This window comes from Hyla sarda, chromosome 6 (genome assembly GCF_029499605.1).
Source record: "Hyla sarda isolate aHylSar1 chromosome 6, aHylSar1.hap1, whole genome shotgun sequence".
NCBI lineage: Eukaryota > Metazoa > Chordata > Amphibia > Anura > Hylidae > Hyla > Hyla sarda.
In genome coordinates, this window is record NC_079194.1 from 78,505,140 (window position 1) to 78,527,499 (window position 22,360).

Genomic DNA, 22,360 nt, shown 5'->3' on the forward strand with positions numbered 1-22,360 from the left:
ATGGAGGAGCATGTGACACACACGTAACTCCACCTCCTCCCCTGCGCCCAGCGTAACACTACGGAGGAAGCAAAGTGACGTGTATGTCCCATGCTCCTCCATAGGACGCCATGATGTGGACGGGAGAAAGGGAGAATGGGACAGTGGAGCGGAAACAAACGAGCACTGCCTACGGGGTGGTGGCCTGCTGTCTAAAAGGGATGGACTGCTGTCTACAAGGGGGGGGGGCTGCTGTCTACAAGGGAGGGGGCTGCTATCTACAAGAAGGGGGCTGCTGTCTACAGGGGGGTGCTGCTGTCTACAAGGGGGGGCTGCTGTCTACAAGGGAGGGGGCTGCTGTCTAAAAGGGGGGGGGGGCAACTGTCTCAAAGGGGGGAGGCCTGCTTTCTACAAGGGGGGGGGGCTGCTGTCTACAAGGGAGGGGGCTGCTATCTACAAGAAGGGGGCTGCTGTCTACGGGGGGGTGCTGCTGTCTACAAGGGAGGGCTGCTGTCTACAAGGGAGGGGGCTGCTGTCTACAAGGGGGGGGGGGGGCAACTGTCTCAAAGGGGGGGAGGCCTGCTTTCTACAAGGGGGGGGGGCTGCTGTTTACAAGGGGGGCCTGTTGTCTACAAGGGGGACAAGGGGAGTCTACAAGAGGGACAACAGGGGGTGCTGTCTACAAGGGGGGCCTGCAGTCTACAGGAGTGGGGCTGTTGCTAATGTCTATACTACTAATATCTATACTACCTACAAGGGGATACTACCTACTATTAAAGGCAATCTAACAGCAGAGTCACCTGCACTTCAATTTATAGGTAGATAGTGCCGGTGACCCGGTTTTCTACCACTACTCACCATGTGAACGTCAGCGCAATCGCTCCGGAGACATCGGTTTCACCGCCAAAGCACATTCCCTGTTCTGTCCAATGGAGAAGAGAGAAATCTGGGCTCATACTACAGAAGCCGCCTCCATTGTACACAACAAGGACCCCACATATCAGCATCCTGATTAGCCTAATCCTTATTAGTCTAATGATTTCACCTGGGTTCACTCCAGCACCATCAGCTTAATTAATTAGATGACCAAGTGCAATGATCAAACACCACACCCAAAGCTAGAGGATTCGGGGGAAATGTAGGCAGCATTACAAATTGACTTCAGTGAAAAACTGCAAACCAACATGGAGCCAATATCATGGCTGCAATACCTAATTTACCTCGTCCTCTTGTGAGTTGCGGGCCACCGGCGCTGGCAATCTGTATTATACTACATATTCCTGTGCCCAGGCTGCAAAAATAAACAAAGTAAACTTTAACTTACCTTCCTACGTTCCCCCGTTGCTCCGGTAACAGCCTCACGCTGGGGATGGAAACATCACAGAAACGTCAGCCTATCACCGGCCGCAGCGATGTCCCGCCTCGGCCAGTGATAGGCTGAGTCCACTGTCATGTAAGAATCCGGCCGGCTCCCTACTTGACAGTGCGCTCAGCCTATCACTGACCGAGGGGGGACATCGCTACGGCCGGTGATAGGCTACCGCCGCGAGAAGGATCGCCCACGGGTCACATGATTGGGGTGGGGTGGAAAATACCATTAAATACCGTGGAACCGCCATAACTTGCAAAAATACAGTGATACACATTTTTGGTCATACCGCCCAGCTCTACGTAACATCACAGGATACACATATGCATGGGAAATTTTGTCCTATTCTGACCCCTATAACTTTCTTTACATCTCCTTATATGGACCTGTATGAGGGATCATTTTTTGCGCCCCGATCTGTAGTTTTTAACAGGACCATTATTGTTTTGATTAGGAAAAGAAATGTCCAGTGCAGGATAAGGTCAAACAGGAACTTTATTAGCGATCACATGGAGCACACAGAAATAACAACGCGTTTCGGGTCAAGCTGGACCCTTAATCATGGCAAGCTTGACCCGAAACGCGTTGGGGGTGTTTCTGTGTGCTCCATGTGATCGCTAATAAAGTTCTTGTTTGACCTTATCCTGCGCTGGACATTTCTTCTCCTAGTTCTGTCTACTGGACCAGTGGCACAGCCGGTTAGTCCGGAAGGGCATGGGAAAGTCAGGCTGAGGTGAGCCGCCAACTTTTGCTGTTATTGGATTATTGTTTTGATGGGACTTTTTTTATTTTTTTTAAGCAAATACGGGAGTTGCATTTAGTTCCTAACTACAACTCCCAGCATGTTGGAATATATAGTAGTATATAGTCTAGGTCAGTGTTTCCCAACCAGGGGTGCATCCAGCTGTTGCAAAACTACAACTCCCAGCATGCCCGGACAGCCAACGGCTGTCCGGGCATGCTGGGAGTTGTAGTTTTGCAACATCTGGAGGTCCACAGGTTGGAGATCACTGCTCTATACTGTGTGGTATCCCAATGCCCGGGCAGCAAAAAATAAACAAAATAAACTTTCTTTGGTCCGGTACCGGCCTCTTCTGCTTCCTGGGGACGGGAATGTCGGACAGCCGTCAGCCTATCACCGGCCGCAGAGATGTTCCGCCTTGGCCAGTGATAGACTGAGCCCACTGCCATGTAAGAAGCCGGCTCCTTACATGACAGTGGGCTCAGCCTATCACCGGCCGAGGCGGAACATCGCTGCGGCCGGTGATAGGCTGACAGCTCTCTGACGTTCCCGTCCCCAGTGTAAGGCCGACGTAGGTGCGTTAAAGTTTATTTTGATTACCTTTTGCAGCCCCGGCATAGGGATACCGCACAGTATAGAGCAGTGGTCTCCAACCTGCGGACCTCCAGATGATCTATACTATATGCTACTATATAGTCCAACATGCTAGGAGTTGTAGTCTTGCAACAGCTGGAGGCACTCTGTTTGTGAAACACTGGTAAAGCATATGGTGCAATCCACAAGTTGGAGGATTGGTTGGATAAATACTGGCCATTGCATGGCCGGTATTTTTAATATAAAAATACCAGCAGGGTGGCCAAAATACCGGCTGTGCGGGTAAAATACCGGCCTGGTGGCAATCCTAATTGGGACGTATACCTTTGCCTGCAGCGAGAAGGATGGAAATGCTCTATTGTATCAGGATATCCATCCTGCAAGAGAACACAAAGCTGCTGCTTGCGCGGTGCGTGGGCGACCCTGTTTCTCAGTATATATTCCTATATATATGCAGCCTGACAGTACATGGTGGGGATGATGTTCAGCACAGGCCGGGATGCAGGCGGCTTTGCTTTGCATTATACAGTCACCCTGTGGAGCTGATCACTGGGTGGAAACATTTCTCTTAAAAGGAGCCTAATGAATATTTGATAATGGCCTCCATTCCCATCCTGTACACTACGCGGCTTGTATTGATCCCAGAAACAGAGTGGTAAACAGGCTACAGGACTAAAATACTGGGCATCAATCAAAGCTATCAATATCACAAGTTGGTCTATGGAAATAGATATTCGGGGCCCTACAAACACTTCATGGGTTTTAACTTTTCATCTTTATGTGCGGGAAAATCTAAGTGATACAACGTCTGCCAGGAAAAACAGTACTGGAGGCAATAACCATTGCTCATATAGTGCAGCATGAGCTATTATTACAGAATAATGTGAAGGCTCTTGTGTATGCCTTGTGCTTACCTCTTTTAGCTGATGTAGCATGCATATGTTTTCAGACATACTGATTAGAGATGAGCGAACTTACAGTAAATTCGATTTGTCACGAACTTCTCGGCTCGGCAGTTGATGTCTTATCCTGCGTAAATTAGTTCAGCTTTCCGGTGCTCCGGTGGGCTGGAAAAGGTGGATACAGTCCTAGGAAAGAGTCTCCTAGGACTGTATCCACCTTTTCCAGCCCACCGGAGCACCTGAAAGCTGAACTAATTTATGCAGGAAAAGTCATCAACTGCCGAGCCGAGAAGTTCGTGACTAATCGAATTTACTGTAAGTTCGCTCATCTCTAATACTGATTTGCATTTCCTCACTCAAAATATTTTTTTTACTGCTGTCTAAGTTTCCCAATTATCCTCTGGCTTTGCATAGAGAGGGGGTGGAGTCTTATCACTGCAATTCCCTTAATGAGATCATCTGGCCATCTAATTATCTGACTAGACTCCAGCAACCTGAACTGCTGAGACTTATGAGTGGGTTAGAGTCAGTTCACATTAAGCGCAGTTTTGATGAGTTTTTTTGATCAAAGTGCAATTCTAGAGAAATAACGGCATCAGGAAAAAAGTGATTTCACCTCAAATGACAACTGATGTGTTTTTAGAAAAATTGAAGTCTTTAGGCTATGTTCACATCTTATACCCTTACCACATTTAGATTTTCAATGCAAGATTCGGGAAATTGCAGTATAAAAGTGCGATTGCCTTGCGTTTTTAGGAAAATCCCAGTTCAAGTGCTGTTTAAAAATACAATGTGTGAACACTGTGTGAGCTGAATATATATATATATATTGATCCCCTAGAGATAGCAGCAGCAGTATACAGATGGAGCTTGGGAGCAGGGGTGAGCAGCCTAAGGGTGCGTTCACACGTCGGAATTCAAGAGGAATTCGAGCAGAAAAAATTACGTCCGAAAAATCGAAATTTCCTTTTGCGCAGAAATACGCGTGGAATTACGAGCGGAAAGGGGGAAGAAGGAAGGGGAGGGTTTGTGGGAGGGCCAAATCGGCCATTTTATGATTGTGCTAGTCAGAAATTAGAGATGCAAGTGTTATATAAGCCCCAAAATGTCCCGAAAAAAATCTACAAACAAATTACAAGTTGATGTGGCTGACGAGTAAAAAAAGGGTGCAGTGTGGGGTGGAGAATAGGTGTCATCCTTTTTCCATGGGCTGTCTCTTCAACATTTTTCCGCGTGAATTACGCGCGGAAACGATCTCGGGCGTAACATTTTTTTCCCATTGACTTCAATTGAATTCTGCTAGTGGATTCCGCTTGGAGAATGAACATCCTCTTTCTTCAAGCGCAACGGAATTTAGCGTCGGAATTCCGCTAGCGGAATTTACGCTGTGTGAACAGGACAGCGAAAATTACATTGAAGTCAATGGCAGAGGAGATGGCAATTCTTTTGGAGCGGAGAATTCAAGAGGAATTACTCGAGTAAATTCCTCTTGAATTCCGACGTGTGAACGGGCCCTAAGAGATCTGGTAGGTAATGATGTCATCTTGTGGTACACAGGAAGTCAGCTGACCAGGACAGACCACTTCCTCTCACACATTAAAGAGGTACTACCGTGCTGACAACTTATCTCCTATCTAAAGGACAGGGGATAAGTTGCCTGATCGCGCAGGGTCCCACCGCTGGGGACCCCCGCAATCTTGCACGCAGCACCCCGCTCTCATCAGACCTCGGGGCAAACATCCGCTCCGGGTCTGATGACGGGGCCGGTGATCGTGATGTCACAGCTTCGCCCTGGTGTGACTTCACGCTCAGGGTCTCAATGATTTCTGCTTGTTTCTTTTGCATAGTTTAGACCATGTTTAGTGCGGAGAGATTAAAGAGAACGCTTCACTTTCTTGTCAGGATAGGCCAGGGAGACAGTGAGGAATATAGAAGATAGTCGATTGTTTATCCAATCGTGGCTACTGACTATTATCCATCTGAATCATCCATCATATCACAATCTCCAGCTGTAGTCCACGTAATGTCATTGTGTTCTTTTTATCATGTTATTGATATGTTTTTCTATTACCTTTCTTGTGACTGCTGACTGGTCCATCCCGTTCTGCCCTACTAACTGCATGACTTGACTGCTCATTCTATGCTGCCCTACCATAAGTCCTGGGGGTATGCAAGTACTGAAAGCCATTGTTGGACCCAGGAAAGGAGACTGCTACAGATGAATACTAGTTCTGCAGTTAACCTGCCAGTGTTAATACACCCCCACATATTACAATGTAGTCCGCCGTTTGCTTTAAAGGGGTACTGCCCGCTGCTCAGTGTTTGGAACAAACTGTTTTGAACGCTGGAGCCGGGAGCTTGTGATGTCATAGCCCCGCCCCCTCATTGCAAGTATATGGGAGGAGCGTGGCGCTGTCACGACCCCTCCCATAGACTTGCATTGAGGGGGCATGGCGTTACGCCATGAGGGGCGGGGCTATGACGTCACAAGCTCCCGGCGCCGGCTCCAGCATTCGGAACACTTTGTTTCAAATGCTGAGCGGTGGAGTACCCCTTTAACCAGCAGCACTGAAGAGAAAGGGGACAATTCAGTGAGTATGAAAAAAGCTGGCTCCTAGTGTATTGCTTACAAATGATCTCCTCCATCATATAGGGGGAGATTTATCAAAACCAGTGCAAAGGAGAAGTTGCCCAGTTGCCCATAGCAACCAATCAGATTGCGTCTTTCATTTTGCAGAGGCCTTGTTAAAAATGAAAGAGAGCTAATTGGTTGCTATGGGCAACTTTTCCTCTACACAGGTTTTGATAAATCTTTCCCCATAAAGACTAAAGTTTCCTACACTCATGAATAAGAACTATGGGAGAGATTTATCAAAACCTGTGCAAAGGAAAAGTTGTCCAGTTGCCCATGGCAACCAATCAGCTTGCTTCTTTCATATTTAACAAGGCCTCTGCAAAATGAAAGAAGGGATCTGATTGGTTGCTATGGGCAAACGGGCAACTTTTCCTCTGCACAAGTTTTGATAAATCTCCCCCTATATTTCCATATTAAAGGGGTAGTCCAGTGGTGAAAAACGTATCCCCTATCCTAAAGATAGGGGATAAGTTTGAGATCGCGGGGGGTCCGACTGCTGGGGCCCCCTGCGATCTCTCTGTACGGGGGCCAGGCTCTCCGGCCAGATAGCGGGTGTCGACCACCGCACGAAGCGGCGGCCGACACGCCCCCTCAATACATCTCTATGGCAGAGCCGGAGATTGCCGAAGGCAGCGCTTCGGTTCTGCCATAGAGTTGTATTGAGGGGGCGTGTCGGCCGCCGTTCGTGCAGAGGTCGACACGCCCCCTTCCCGCGGGCTGTCGGGGCTCCGTACAGGAGATCGCAGGGGGCCCCAGCAGTCGGACCCCCCGCGATCTCAAACTTATCCCCTATCCTTAAGATAGGGGATAAGTTGTTCACCACTGAGTCACCACTGGACAACTCCTTTAAGTAGCAATTCCAATTCCCCAACCTCTTGTCAACAATGTATTTATGGCGATATATTTACACTAGAGAACCAAGAATACATAAAATATGCTTTAGCACCGTTCTTATAGTTGATGGAACTCCAGGGGGGCTGCTGGCAGCACATTATATAATGGTTATGATCGAAAAATGTTAATGTAATCTTTTACTTAAGACGAAAATAATTCTGTCACAATTTACAGATGACATTATCATCACAGTGACCTGAAGGGGCCAAGGGCCGTGCCTGCCTTATGCATATTTGAAAACCCACTAAGACCATACGCCATGAATTAAATGCCACAAGCTTTTCTTTATGGGAATACAATTTTAGAATAATATGTACACTGTTATTTTACTTAAAGTTACGGCACTCACACATGATAGCTTGACTTGTAATATTTTAATACCAAGAAGGAAAAATAGTGGAAATATGATAATCACAGGATCGACAGACATGTTAATTGTATGCAAATGATAAAAAAAATGGGGGAAAAATATTTAAAACGTTTCAATTTATTTAGTATAGAGTATGAGCACCACAGGCAGAAATAGATGCACTTACATGCCTTGGCATGCTATCAATGAAGTTACCGTATTTTTCGCTGTATAAGACGCACTTTTTCTTCCCCAAAACTGGGGGGGAAAAGTTGGTGCGTCTTATAAGGCGAATGCACACCTATCGCGGCGGTCCCTGTGGCCATCAACGGCCGGGACCTGCGGCTAATACAGGACATCACCGATCGCGGTGATGCCCTGTATTAACCCTTCAGACGCGGCGATCAAAGCTGACCGCCGCGTCTGAAGCGAAAATAACACTAACCCGGCTGTTCAGTCGGGCTGTTCGGGACCGCCGCGGTGAAATCGCAGCGTCCCGAACAGCTTACAGGACACCGGGAGGGACCTTACCTGCCTCCTCGGTGTCTGCTCCGTGCCGGGGTACCCTGCATGGCCGGCGCTCTCCTTCGTCGTCACGCATGCAGTCTTGTCATCCAATAAGAGCGGCGTGCATAGCAGTGTGCGTAGCAACGTCATGGCGGCGACAGAGAGCGAGGATACCGGGCAGCAGAGACGTTCCGGAGCGACGGGGACACCCGGGGACGCGGCGACAGTGATGGAGGGCGACATCCAGGGCAGCAGTGACGAGCGGTGACGGTCCGGAGCGGTGGGGACACGTGAGTATTACCTCCTATACCAGTGGTCTTCAACCTGCGGACCTTCAGATGTTGCAAAACTACAACTCCCAGCATGCCCGGACAGCCAACGGCTGTCCGGGCATGCTGGGAGTTGTAGTTTTGCAACATCCGAAGGTCTGCAGGTTGAAGATCACTGTCCTATACTTTACATTGTATTTGGTTCAGAATCTTTATTTTCTAGATTTTTCTCCTATAAAATTAGGTGCGTCTTATATGCCGGAGCGTCTTATATGACGAAAAATCCGGTATTATTGGTTATCTGAGGAATGTTCTGCCACGCTGAATGTGTTTGGGCACGCAAATAATCAAGAACCGCTGCAGCTCTGCTTACATGTAAACACTGTTGTACAGGCCGTGCACTCACTACTTTACATTGTAGCAGAGGGTCATTTCTTCAGTGTTGCCAAATGAAAGATAAAATTTAATATTTACAAAAATGTGAGTGGTGGACTCCCTTATGTGCGATACTGCACCAGGCTGGGAAGACTGAATCTGCAATAGGCAAGCAGCTTGGTGTGAAGAAATCAATTATTAGAAAATGGAAGACATACATGACCACTGATAATCTCCCTCGATCTGGGATAATCTCACCCCGTGGAGTCAAAATGACCACAAGAACGGTGAGCAAAAATCCCAGAACCACACGGGGGGACCTAGTGAATGACCTGCAGAGAGCTGGGACCAAAATAACAAAGGCTACAATCGGTAACACACTACACCGCCAGGGACTCAAATCATGCAGTGCCAGACGTGTCCCCCTGATTAATCCAGTACACTAGATGCCGAAAGACACAAAGATTCAGGCATGAAGCGTTTCTTTCATAAATGGCAATCTTTTATTGTGACTCACTTTGGCTCTCAGGGGATTGCTGAAATTGTTCGCCCTTTCAGGTATACCACCTGGTACAGTGTCGAGGTTCTGAGAGGTTCCCTTGGAGCATTGCGCTTACCTGATGATTGAACCCTACTGCCAGACCTCATACAGAATTCAGGATTTAGTGTTCTGTATTATTTTGGTTTATCGAATCCTCTGGGAGTCGGGGGAGGGGTTAGGGAGTAGCGCATTGCCCCCTGGGTGGCGGGTGGTGCACGGCTCTCTTGTGTTGGGAGAGGGGGGGGGGGGGGAGGTTGGGGATTCTGTGTTGATACACCATTGGAGGGACCTTTCTTCTTTAGAAATTGTTGATCGCACCAGGCTCGGAGATTTTGTTTCATTCTGGAGAAGATGCTACGAGGATGACTGTGCCATTTCAAGGACTATCTGTCTGTCCATAGGATTGAGGGATTACGTTTATGTTTTCTGCCATTATTGATATTCATTTTTTGTGCACTCCTGTTACCAGGTACTTCTCTGCCTCTCAGATCTCGCACATGTGCCACCCTTGTATCCCATTACCGTACCGCCTTCTCCGCCTCTCTGATCTCGCAAATGCGTACCAGCCTGTCAGATTTTGCGCATGCGCACCTGCGCCGCCTCTAAGATCTCGCACATTTACACCTGCACCACCCCAATCTCCCAAATGCGCGCCTACGCCGCTTCACTGCAGTCCTCAGGAGCGAGATCTGAGAGGCAGAGAAAGAGGTACGGTAATAGGATACATACAAGTGTGGGCCAGACGGGTGAAAGATGCGTGTTTTTATGGGCACAGCGCCCATCTCTCTGTATCCATACCCCTGGCGTCCCGGCTGACTCCTGCAGCCGCCCTATAAGATAAAACCCGGCGTATAAGACGACCCACGACTTTTGAGAACATTTTCCTGGGTTAAAAAGCCAGAAAATACGGTAGTTTTTCTATTATTGTACTATTTAAAAAATAAAAAAAAAGGTTTTGTTTTTTTTTAAACAAAATTGGTATGCATACAATTGTCATTTTCTGACCCCTCTAACTTTTTATTTTTCTGTATACATGGATGCATAAGGGCTCATTTTATCGTGCCATGATCTGTAGTTTTTATCGGTACCATTTTTGTTTCGATGGGACTTTTTGATCGCTTTTTATTAATTTTTTTAATATATGATGTGGTTAAAAATTAGTATTTTTGAGTTTGGTATTTTTTAGGTTTACGCCTTTTACATTATATTTGATTAGTTTGGACATTTATGTATGCGGCGATACCAAATAGGTTAATTCATTTTTTTTTTCTTTTTTGGGGGGTAAAATAGGAAAATAAGGGGGATTTATATAATTTTATTACTTATATAAATATAATTTTATAATTTTTTTAATTCTTTATTTTACACTTTTTAATTTACCATAGGGGACTTTTATATGCAATCAGTAGATGGCATTTACTGTATAATGCTATGCCTATGGCATAACATTACACAATAAGATTGGCGATCCACTAATATAACCTGGCTAAGCAAGGCTACATTATTGGATCAGCGATCAGGGGGCAGGAAGTAAGGGGACCCTCCTCCGCCATTTTGGCTCACGGAACCCCCATGATCACGTTGCTCCACTGAGCTGCCGGAATCTTCAACTTTCACTTTCACTCTATGCTGATAACGGCGTCTAAAGGGTTAAATGCTGGGTAGTGGTGGGATTGCCGCGGCTTTCTGCCGGGGACGAAACTTCACTTTCGGCAGACTGCCGCGGCCCTGTCCAGGAGATCCCGGGGGGCCCCAGCGCTCGGAACCCCCCCCCCCCCCCCGAGATCTATAACTTATCCCCTATCCTTTAGATAGGGGATAAGTTATTTTGCCCTGGAGTACTCCTTTAACTAATATGCAGTAATTTAATACCAAAATTTTATATTTCTGGATTAGTGTCGATTTACATACAGGAGAAGCTGCAGCGTCTATGTTGGGATCAGACAGACTTAATATACTGCCTGTCTGCTTTCATGACAGATTCTTTCTCAACATGATCCGCACTCATTTAAAATATTCTCTATCTGACTACAGATTGTTCTATCCAGCATCCACTTTAAAAAACAGATGGACATGTGGGAGATTAATAGGAAAATTAATAGGACGGAAACATTCTCCATTAAATGGAGCTAAATTGGTGACAAGTAACTCAAAGCAAGAAAACAATGGGTCAAATTTATCAGGTCAGAGCCAGAAAGAGAGTCACGGACATGGTATACTGTAAAGTTTCCTTCTTTTGGAGAGACAAACCCTCTCTGTACCTTTGACTAGTATTAAAGGAGTTACCCAAGTAAAATAGGTTTTATAATTAGTAGGGGTGTGAATCGCCAAGAATTTGGCGATTCGATTCGAATCGCGATACCAGTGTGGCGATTCGATATATCGCGATATATCGCGATACCGTCTAGGTGACGATACATCGCGATATATCGCCCACCTGGGAGCATTCATAGATCCCAATAGACGCCGCTGTCAGCTTTGACAGCGGCGATCTAGTACTCCGGTGCTGCAAAATAAAATAAAACACACTTTATCTTACCTGCCAACGAGCCCGCGGAGCTCCGGTACAGGTGTTCGGTCCCCGGGCTGTATTCTTCTTACTTCCTGTTAGTCCGGCACGTCACATGGAGCTTCAGCCTATCACCAGCGGAGGCGGGACATCGCTGCGGCTGGTGATAGGCTGAAGCTCCATGTGACGTGCCGGACTAACAGGAAGTAAGAAGAATACAGCCCGGGGACCGAACACCTGTACCGGAGCTCCGCGGGCTCATTGGCAGGTAAGAAAAGTGCGTTTTATTAAAAATTCCACATCCCTAAAAGAATCGATTCAAAAATATTTTGAATCGATTCTGTATCGGCAAATGAAAAATCGCGATTATCGCGAGAATCGATTTTTTCTTACATCCCTAATAATTAGGCAAGGTGTAGGTAGTAAATAAAAAATATATATATATTTATTTATATACACACGCCGATGCCAGCTCTGGTGCCTGTTATGTGCATTTCTGGGTAGAGCCCTGCATTGGGATAGGGATCCTGCACGATCCAATAAAAAAAACTTGCGGGCGCTAATGAGGTTGTTGTGGGTGGGAGTGGGCAGTCACAGAACATACAGAGGGTCCTGCAAAATCCAGTGCAGTCCTTCAAGCCTCTGGAAAGCCACAGGGGTGATGAAATGGCACAAGGGAGTGATGAAATGGCACAAGGGAGTGATGAAACGACACAAGGGAGTGATGAAACGGCACAAGGGAGTGATGAAACGGCACAAGGGGGTGATGAAATGGCACAAGGAGGTGATTAAATGGCACAAAGAGGTGATGAAATGACAAGGGAGTGATGAAACGGCACAAGGGAGTGATGAAACGACACAAGGGAGTGATGAAACGGCACAAGGGGGTGATGAAATGGCACAAGGAGGTGATTAAATGGCACAAAGAGGTGATGAAATGACAAGGGAGTGATGAAACGGCACAAGGGAATAATGAAACGACACAAGGGAGTGATGAAACGACACAAGGGAGTGATGAAACGGCACAAGGGGTGATGAAATGGCACAAGGAGGTGATTAAATGGCACAAAGAGGTGATGAAATGACAAGGGAGTGATGAAACGGCACAAGGGGGTGATGAAATGGCACAAGGAGGTGATTAAATGGCACAAGGGGGTGATGAAATGGCACAAGGGGGTGATGAAATGGCACAAGGGAGTGATGGAATGGCACAAGGGAGTGTAGAAATGGCACAAGAGGGTGATGAAATGGCACAAGGGGGTGATGAAATGACACAAGGGAGTGATGAAATGGCACAAGAGGGTGATGAAACGGCACAAGGGGGTGATGAAATGGCACAAGGAGGTGATGAAATGGCACAAGGAGGTGATGAAATGGCACAAGGAGGTGATGAAATGGCACAAGGAGGTGATGAAATGGCACAAGAAGGTGATGAAATGGCACAAGGGGGTAATGAAATGCTGTTCCAAAATACTACGTGTTCCGCTCCCTCAACATCCGTTTCCAATCCTGCCCGCTCCGTGGGCAGGATTGGACACGGAAATTGCACGAGCGGGCGGGAGTGGAATTTACATCTTGTGGGAGCAGGTAGTAATGGTCAGAAAATCAGCATGAAACCAGTCCCACGCAGGGCTCTATTTCTTGGTTTAGAGACTTGACCTCATAGGCCTGCTCAGCCTATCACCGAGCTATATGGTCACTTAATTAAAAGGCTTAGGGTGCATTCACACCACGTTTTTGCAATACAGTTCCCGTACACGTTTTCTATGTGAAAACCGTATGGAACCGTATTGGAAAACGTAAGCATTGACTTTCCATTGAAAACCATATGCCAAAAGATGCATCAGGTTATGTCCGTTTTTTTTTTTTTTAAATATATTTTATTCACGGATCCAGAGCATGTACAAAGCATATATGACAAAGGTGCATTGAAATCAGTCAGAATCTGGAACAACAATACAATGTCAGGATAATAGGTCAAAAGTATCGTCTGGATCCAGTTTGTAATACGGAGGATTACCCCCAAAATATAGGAAATAACAAGTAACAACTGTGAAACAAAACCTCAAATCTCCCAAGGAAGGCTGCACCATTCCCACCCGAGTACAGTGTCGTACCTATGTAGGGTATTTGCCACCTAAGGTCAGACTATACATTATGCATACAGAGAGTTCTAATAGTGGGGTCCCATAGAGAGCCAAGGATGTAGAGGATCATATAACATTAAGATGGTAGCTCTAGATTACCAAGAGTGCCCCTGAGAGCCTCAGTTGAATACCATGTAGTGTGTTTAAAATATGTCATTATCCTGTGACGTTCGCCGACATCAGGTAAGTAGTGCAGATATCTTTTCCATTTATTAAAAAAGGCCTTTGCATGCAACTCTGAGCATCTTATGGACAATAACATCTCTCTATGTAATACAGAATGATATTCCTTTAAGATTTCTGTAATTGTCGGCACGGTAGGTTGGAGCCAGTGTCTAAGCAAGCACAGTTTAGCAATCAAGATAAGTAAGTGTACACCCTTGGGCATTTTGCCCCTATCAGGAGGGTTCGATTCTCTAACAGGTAGATAGTGAAAGAGGTATGGTTCTGGGGAGAACGGTAAATGTCTATCCCAAATGGTCAGTATTAAGGAGGATAGGTCAGACCACAATTTCGACACCTGCGGGCATTCCCATAAGCAATGCCAGAGGTCCGCCCCCTGTAGTTGACATGTCGGACAATGTGTGAGGAACGGAGGCGGGGGTGGCGTGCCCCTCCATTTAAATGCATACGTAGCCTTGTGTAGAATACGCCAATGAATTTCTCTTAACTGTGCACTGGGGTAGAGCCATTGACAGCCAATAAGCCCTCTAGTAAACAGGGGGCGATTTCAGAGTCACCAAGTTTAGAGGACCATTTGGCAAGAGCTGTGGCCCCCCGTCCCTTTAACGCTATATCCCTGATGGTTGCGTAGATCAGCGAAAGGGAACGGTGGGACTGTGTACTCCCCAACAATTTGTCAAAATCATTAGGTTTTTCTACCGTCGCATAACCTCTCACCACACCATGAAAAAAGGAGCATAATTGATTATACAGCCACTGATGGGAATCGGGAAGGGTATATTTGCTCTGGAATTCCCCCCAGCTCATGAACACTCCAGTAGATTCAGTCAAGAAATCAGCAAACTGAGTGATACCCAGCGATTTCCAATTGTTGCCTATCGGACTATTGGTACAGTGATCAAGCGCAGGGGTGCTCCACAACTGAAAGTGTCTAGAAAGACACCAAGGCATCCCACACATCTTACGGAGCGCCTTCCACGTTGCCAATGTGTCACTAAATAGTACATTCTTTCTCAATGAACCAGGGATATCTTTATAAGGTAAATGAAACAGGGTGGACAGTGAGCCCAGCGGGCAGAGACCCCTCTCCAAGGGCGTGTTTGAAAAATGAGCGGTATCAAAGATCCAGTCCCGGACATGTCTAAAAATAGCTGACAAGTTATATAGACGAGCATTAGGCATTTGCAATCCCCCCTTCTCTCTTGCTAGACATAAAGTGTCATAGGCTACTCTTGGGCGTTTACCTACCCAAATAAACCTTGTAAAACTAGCATGGAGCCTTTTAACATCAGTATGGCGTAATAACAGGGGAATTGTCTGCAGCGGATATAGGAGTTTTGGGAAGCTCATCATTTTAATTAATTGCACCCTACCATAAAACGAGAGAGGCAGGTTCTGCCATCTGTGCAACTCGCCCTCAATTTTCGCAAACAAGGGGGGATAGTTTAGAGTATACAGGGAGAGTGGAGTGCAACCTAATTTTATACCTAAGTAAGAGATATATTTCTTAGCTACTTGAACCAAGGGTACCCGGGCAGGATCATGAGATCCCGAACCTAAAAATAGCAGTTGACTTTTATCTAAATTCACCTTGTAGCCCGATAAAGAGCCAAAAGTGAACAAGGCTCTAAAAACAGCCGGCAGCTGGGTCTCTGGTTCGTTTAGATATAGCAGTATATCATCAGCAAAGCAGCTAATTCGCACCTCCTCTGACCCCACCATAATACCTTCATAGATGCTGTGCTGAAGAAAGTACTGTGCCAGCGGCTCCAAGGCCAAGTTAAAAAGCAGGGGTGAGAGGGGGCATCCCTGTCTTGTGCCCTTCTGTAATGGAAATGGGGTAGAAAGATACCCCGGTAGATGTATTCTAGATACAGGATTCTTATATTAAGCCGACAAAAACGTTCTAAAACTACCCGTTAACCCCATTTTGTTCAGTACCAACTCCAGCCAAGACCAGTGAACATTATCAAAAGCCTTTTCGGCGTCTAAAGACAACAGTGCTGGAGCCCGGCTGGAGTATGGACGAGACGCCACCGCCCCTTGGACTGCTAGAACTGTCCGTATATTGAACACGGCAGCTCTATTTTTAATAAAACCAACCTGATGCGTCCCTATCAGGGATGGCAAATATATTGCCAGCCTGTCTGCTAATATTTTGGACAAGAGTTTAATATCGACATTTATTAAAGATATAGGGCGGTAGGCGCTAGGTTGAGAAGGGTCCTTCCCCATCTTATGTAAGACCTTTATATGGGCCAAATTGCAAGATGGGGGTAACATCCCCACCGACAACGTACTATCATATACTGCCAATAATACTGGACTAAGCTTCTCACGTAGAATCTTAAAAAACTCCCCCGTAAAGCCGTCGGGTCCAGGTGCCTGTCACGATGCCGGCTGGCAGGTAGTGGACCCTCTGTGCCAGAGAGGGATTGGCGTGGACCGTGCTAGTGGACCGGTTCTAAGCCACTACTGGTTTTCACCAGAGCCCGCCGCAAAGCGGGATGGTCTTGCTGCGGCGGTAGTGACCAGGTCGTATCCACTAGCAACGGCTCACCTCTCTGGCTGCTGAAGATAGGCGCGGTACAAGGGAGTAGGCAGAAGCAAGGTCGGACGTAGCAGAAGGTCGGGGCAGGCAGCAAGGATCGTAGTCAGGGGCAACGGCAGAAGGTCTGGAAACACTGGCAAGGGACACACAAGGAACGCTTTCACTGGCACTAAGGCAACAAGATCCGGCAAGGGAGTGCAAGGGAAGTGAGGTAATATAGGGAGTGCACAGGTGATAACCCTAATTGGAACCACTGCGCCAATCAGCGGCGCAGTGGCCCTTTAAATCGCAGAGACCCGGCGCGCGCGCGCCCTAGGGAGCGGGGCCGCGCGCGCCGGGACAGAACAGACGGGGAGCGAGTCAGGTAGGGGAGCCGGGGTGCGCATCGCGAGCGGGCGCTACCCGCATCGCGAATCGCATCCCGGCTAGCAGCAGGATCGCAGCGCCCCGGGTCAGAGGACGTGACCGGAGCGCTGCAGCGGAGGAGGTGAAGCGAGCGCTCCGGGGAGGAGCGGGAACCCGGAGCGCTCGGCGTAACAGTACCCCCCCCCTTGGGTCTCCCCCTCTTCTTGGAGCCTGAGAACCTGAGGAGCAGACTTTTGTCAAGGATGTTGTCCTCAGGTTCCCAGGATCTCTCTTCAGGACCACAACCCTCCCAGTCTACTAAAAAAAAATTTTTCCCTCTGACCTTTTTGGCAGCCAAAATCTCCTTGACCGAGAAGACGTCCGAGGAGCCGGAAACAGGAGTGGGAGGAACAGATTTGGGAGAAAAACGGTTGAGGATGAGTGGTTTGAGAAGAGAGACGTGAAAGGCATTAGGGATACGAAGAGAAGGAGGAAGAAGAAGTTTATAAGAGACAGGATTAATTTGACACAAAATTTTGAAAGGACCAAGATAGCGTGGTCCCAACTTGTAGCTAGGGACACGGAAGCGGACATATTTAGCGGAGAGCCATACCTTGTCTCCAGGGGAAAAAACGGGGGGAGCTCTTCTTTTCTTATCCGCGAACCTCTTCATGCGTGAAGAAGCCTGTAAGAGAGAATTTTGGGTCTCTCTCCATATAATGGAAAGGTCACGAGAAATTTCATCCACAGCGGGCAGACCAGAGGGCAAGGGGGTAGGGAGGGGGGGAAGAGGGTGACGGCCGTACACCACGAAAAATGGGGATTTGGAGGAAGATTCAGAGACCCTGAAGTTATACGAGAATTCGGCCCATGGAAGGAGATCTGCCCAGTCATCCTGGCGGGAGGAAACAAAATGTCGCAAATAATCACCCAGGATCTGGTTAATTCTTTCTACTTGTCCATTGGACTGGGGATGATATGCAGAGGAAAAATTTAATTTAATCTTGAGTTGTTTACAGAGAGCTCTCCAGAATTTAGACACGAATTGGACCCCTCTATCCGAGACAATCTGCGTAGGCAACCCGTGAAGACGAAAAATGTGTACAAAAAATTGTTTAGCCAACAGAGGCGCAGAAGGAAGACCAGAAAGAGGAATGAAATGTGCCATTTTGGAGAATCGATCAACGACCACCCAAATAACAGTGTTGCCACGGGAAGGGGGTAAATCAGTAATAAAATCCATACCAATCAGCGACCAAGGCTGTTCGGGGACAGGCAGAGGATGAAGAAAACCAGCGGGCTTCTGGCGAGGAGTCTTATCCCGGGCACAGATAGTGCAGGCTCGCACAAAGTCCCCAACATCCGTCTCCAGAGTCGGCCACCAATAGAAGCGGGAGATGAGTTGCACAGATTTCTTGATGCCCGCATGACCTGCGAGATGGGAGGAGTGACCCCATTTGAGGATTCCGAGGCGTTGGCGTGGAGAAACAAAGGTCTTTCCTGGAGGAGTCTGCCTGATGGAGGCAGGAGAAGTGGAGATCAGGCAGTCAGGTGGAATGATGTGTTGCGGAGGGAGATCAACTTCTGAGGCATCCGAGGAACGAGAGAGAGCATCGGCTCTAATGTTCTTATCGGCAGGACGAAAGTGAATCTCAAAGTTAAATCGGGCAAAGAACAGAGACCACCGGGCCTGGCGAGGATTCAGCCGTTGGGCCGACTGGAGGTAGGAGAGGTTCTTGTGGTCGGTGTAGATAATAACAGGAAATCTTGATCCCTCCAGCAGATGCCTCCATTCCTCAAGTGCTAATTTAATGGCTAGAAGCTCTCGATCCCCGATGGAGTAGTTCCTCTCCGCTGGAGAGAAGGTCCTAGAGAAAAAACCACAAGTGACAGCATGCCCGGAAGGATTTTTTTGTAGAAGAACAGCTCCAGCTCCTACTGAGGAGGCATCAACCTCCAGTAGGAAGGGTTTGGAAGGGTCAGGTCTGGAGAGCACGGGAGCCGAAGAAAAGGCAGACTTGAGTTGTTTAAAGGAGTCTTCTGCTTGAGGAGGCCAGGACTTGGGATCAGCATTTTTTTTGGTTAAGGCCACGATAGGAGCCACAATGGTAGAAAAATGTGGAATAAATTGCCTGTAATAATTGGCGAACCCCAAAAAGCGTTGGATAGCACGGAGTCCGGAGGGGCGTGGCCAATTTAAGACGGCAGAGAGTTTGTCTGGATCCATCTGTAGTCCCTGGCCAGAGACCAAATATCCTAGAAAAGGAAGAGATTGGCATTCAAACAGACATTTCTCAATTTTGGCATAGAGTTGGTTGTCACGAAGTCTCTGAAGAACCATACGGACATGCTGGCGGTGTTCTTCTAGATTGGCAGAAAAAATTAGGATATCGTCCAGATATACCACAACACAGGAGTATAATAGATCACGAAAAATTTCATTGACAAAGTCTTGGAAGACGGCAGGGGCATTGCACAGTCCAAAGGGCATGACCAGATACTCAAAGTGTCCATCTCTGGTGTTAAATGCCGTTTTCCACTCGTCCCCCTCTCTGATGCGGATGAGGTTATAGGCGCCTCTTAAGTCCAATTTAGTGAAGATGTGGGCACCTTGGAGGCGATCAAAGAGTTCAGAGATGAGGGGTAAGGGGTAGCGGTTCTTAACCGTGATTTTATTAAGACCGCGGTAGTCAATGCAAGGACGTAGGGAGCCATCTTTTTTGGAGACAAAGAAAAATCCGGCTCCGGCAGGAGAGGAGGATTTACGGATAAAGCCCTTTTTTAGATTCTCCTGGACGTATTCGGACATGGCAAGAGTCTCTGGGGCAGAGAGAGGATAAATTCTGCCCCGGGGTGGAGTAGTACCCGGGAGGAGGTCGATAGGGCAATCATAAGGCCTGTGAGGAGGTAGAGTCTCAGCTTGTTTTTTGCAGAAAACATCCGCGAAGTCCATATAGGCCTTAGGGAGACCGGTTACTGGAGGAACCACAGAGTTACGGCAAGGGTTACTGGGAACCGGTTTTAGACAGTTCTTGGAACAAGAGGACCCCCAACTCTTGATCTCCCCAGTGGACCAATCCAGGGTTGGGGAATGAAGTTGAAGCCAGGGAAGTCCAAGGAGAATCTCCGAGGTGCAATTGGGGAGGACCAAAAGTTCAATCCTCTCATGATGAGATCCGATGCTCATAAGAAGGGGCTCCGTGCGGAAACGTATGGTACAGTCCAATCTTTCATTATTTACACAATTGATGTAGAGGGGTCTGGCGAGACTGGTCACTGGGATGCTGAACCTGTTGACGAGAGAGGCCAAAATAAAATTTCCTGCAGAACCGGAGTCCAAGAAGGCCACTGTAGAGAAGGAGAAGGCAGAAGCAGACATCCGCACAGGCACAGTAAGACGTGGAGAAGCAGAGTAGACATCAAGGACTGTCTCACCTTTGTGCGGAGTCAGCGTACGTCTTTCCAGGCGGGGAGGACGGATAGGACAATCCCTCAGGAAGTGTTCGGTACTAGCACAGTACAGGCAGAGGTTCTCCATACGGCGTCGTGTCCTCTCTTGAGGTGTCAGGCGAGACCGGTCGACCTGCATAGCCTCCACGGCGGGAGGCACAGGAACAGATTGCAGGGGACCAGAGGAGAGAGGAGCCGAGGAGACGAAACGCCTCGTGCGAACAGAGTCCATATCTTGGCGGAGTTCCTGACGCCTTTCAGAAAAACGCATGTCAATGCGAGTGGCTAGGTGAATAAGTTCATGTAGATTAGCAGGAATTTCTCGTGCGGCCAGAACATCTTTAATGTTGCTGGATAGGCCTTTTTTGAAGGTCGCGCAGAGGGCCTCATTATTCCAGGACAATTCTGAAGCAAGTGTACGGAATTGTACGGCATACTCGCCAACGGAAGAATTACCCTGGACCAGGTTCAACAGGGCAGTCTCAGCAGAAGAGGCTCGGGCAGGTTCCTCAAAGACACTTCGGATTTCCGAGAAGAAGGAGTGTACAGAGGCAGTGACGGGGTCATTGCGGTCCCAGAGCGGTGTGGCCCATGACAGGGCTTTTCCGGACAGAAGACTGACTACGAAAGCCACCTTAGACCTTTCAGTGGGAAACAGGTCCGACATCATCTCCAGATGCAGGGAACATTGGGAAAGGAAGCCACGGCAAAACTTAGAGTCCCCATCAAATTTATCCGGCAAGGATAAGCGTATCCCAGGAGCGGCCACTCGCTGCGGAGGAGGTGCAGGAGCTGGCGGAGGAGATGACTGCTGAAGCTGTGGTAGCAACTGTTGTAGCATAACGGTCAGTTGAGACAGCTGTTGGCCTTGTTGCGCAATCTGTTGTGACTGCTGGGCGACCACCGTGGTGAGGTCAGCGACAACTGGCAGAGGAACTTCAGCGGGATCCATGGCCGGATCTACTGTCACGATGCCGGCTGGCAGGTAGTGGACCCTCTGTGCCAGAGAGGGATTGGCGTGGACCGTGCTAGTGGACCGGTTCTAAGCCACTACTGGTTTTCACCAGAGCCCGCCGCAAAGCGGGATGGTCTTGCTGCGGCGGTAGTGACCAGGTCGTATCCACTAGCAACGGCTCACCTCTCTGGCTGCTGAAGATAGGCGCGGTACAAGGGAGTAGGCAGAAGCAAGGTCGGACGTAGCAGAAGGTCGGGGCAGGCAGCAAGGATCGTAGTCAGGGGCAACGGCAGAAGGTCTGGAAACACTGGCAAGGGACACACAAGGAACGCTTTCACTGGCACTAAGGCAACAAGATCCGGCAAGGGAGTGCAAGGGAAGTGAGGTAATATAGGGAGTGCACAGGTGATAACCCTAATTGGAACCACTGCGCCAATCAGCGGCGCAGTGGCCCTTTAAATCGCAGAGACCCGGCGCGCGCGCGCCCTAGGGAGCGGGGCCGCGCGCGCCGGGACAGAACAGACGGGGAGCGAGTCAGGTAGGGGAGCCGGGGTGCGCATCGCGAGCGGGCGCTACCCGCATCGCGAATCGCATCCCGGCTAGCAGCAGGATCGCAGCGCCCCGGGTCAGAGGACGTGACCGGAGCGCTGCAGCGGAGGAGGTGAAGCGAGCGCTCCGGGGAGGAGCGGGAACCCGGAGCGCTCGGCGTAACAGTGCCTTACAGCATTTCAAGTGGGAAATTGCCTGAGCAACCTCCTCCAGCATAATAGGGGCATTAATCAAGTCCCTATCCTCCGCAGACAATTCAGGAAGTGTAATGGAACTCAAAAATCCGTCCCCTGCAGCAGTATCTATATCTTGAGCCGCATAGAGGTCTTCATAATATTGACGAAAAACCTCCACCACATCCCTAGGCTGTCTATGCAGGGTGCCAGCTTTATCTCTAAGGGGCCGGACGGGCTCTAGGGGCCGCTGACCACGCGCCATATTGGCCAATAATTTCCCAGACTTGTTTCCAAACCTGTAAAATTCCGCCCTAAACTGGTCCCTGTAGTAGGAATCCA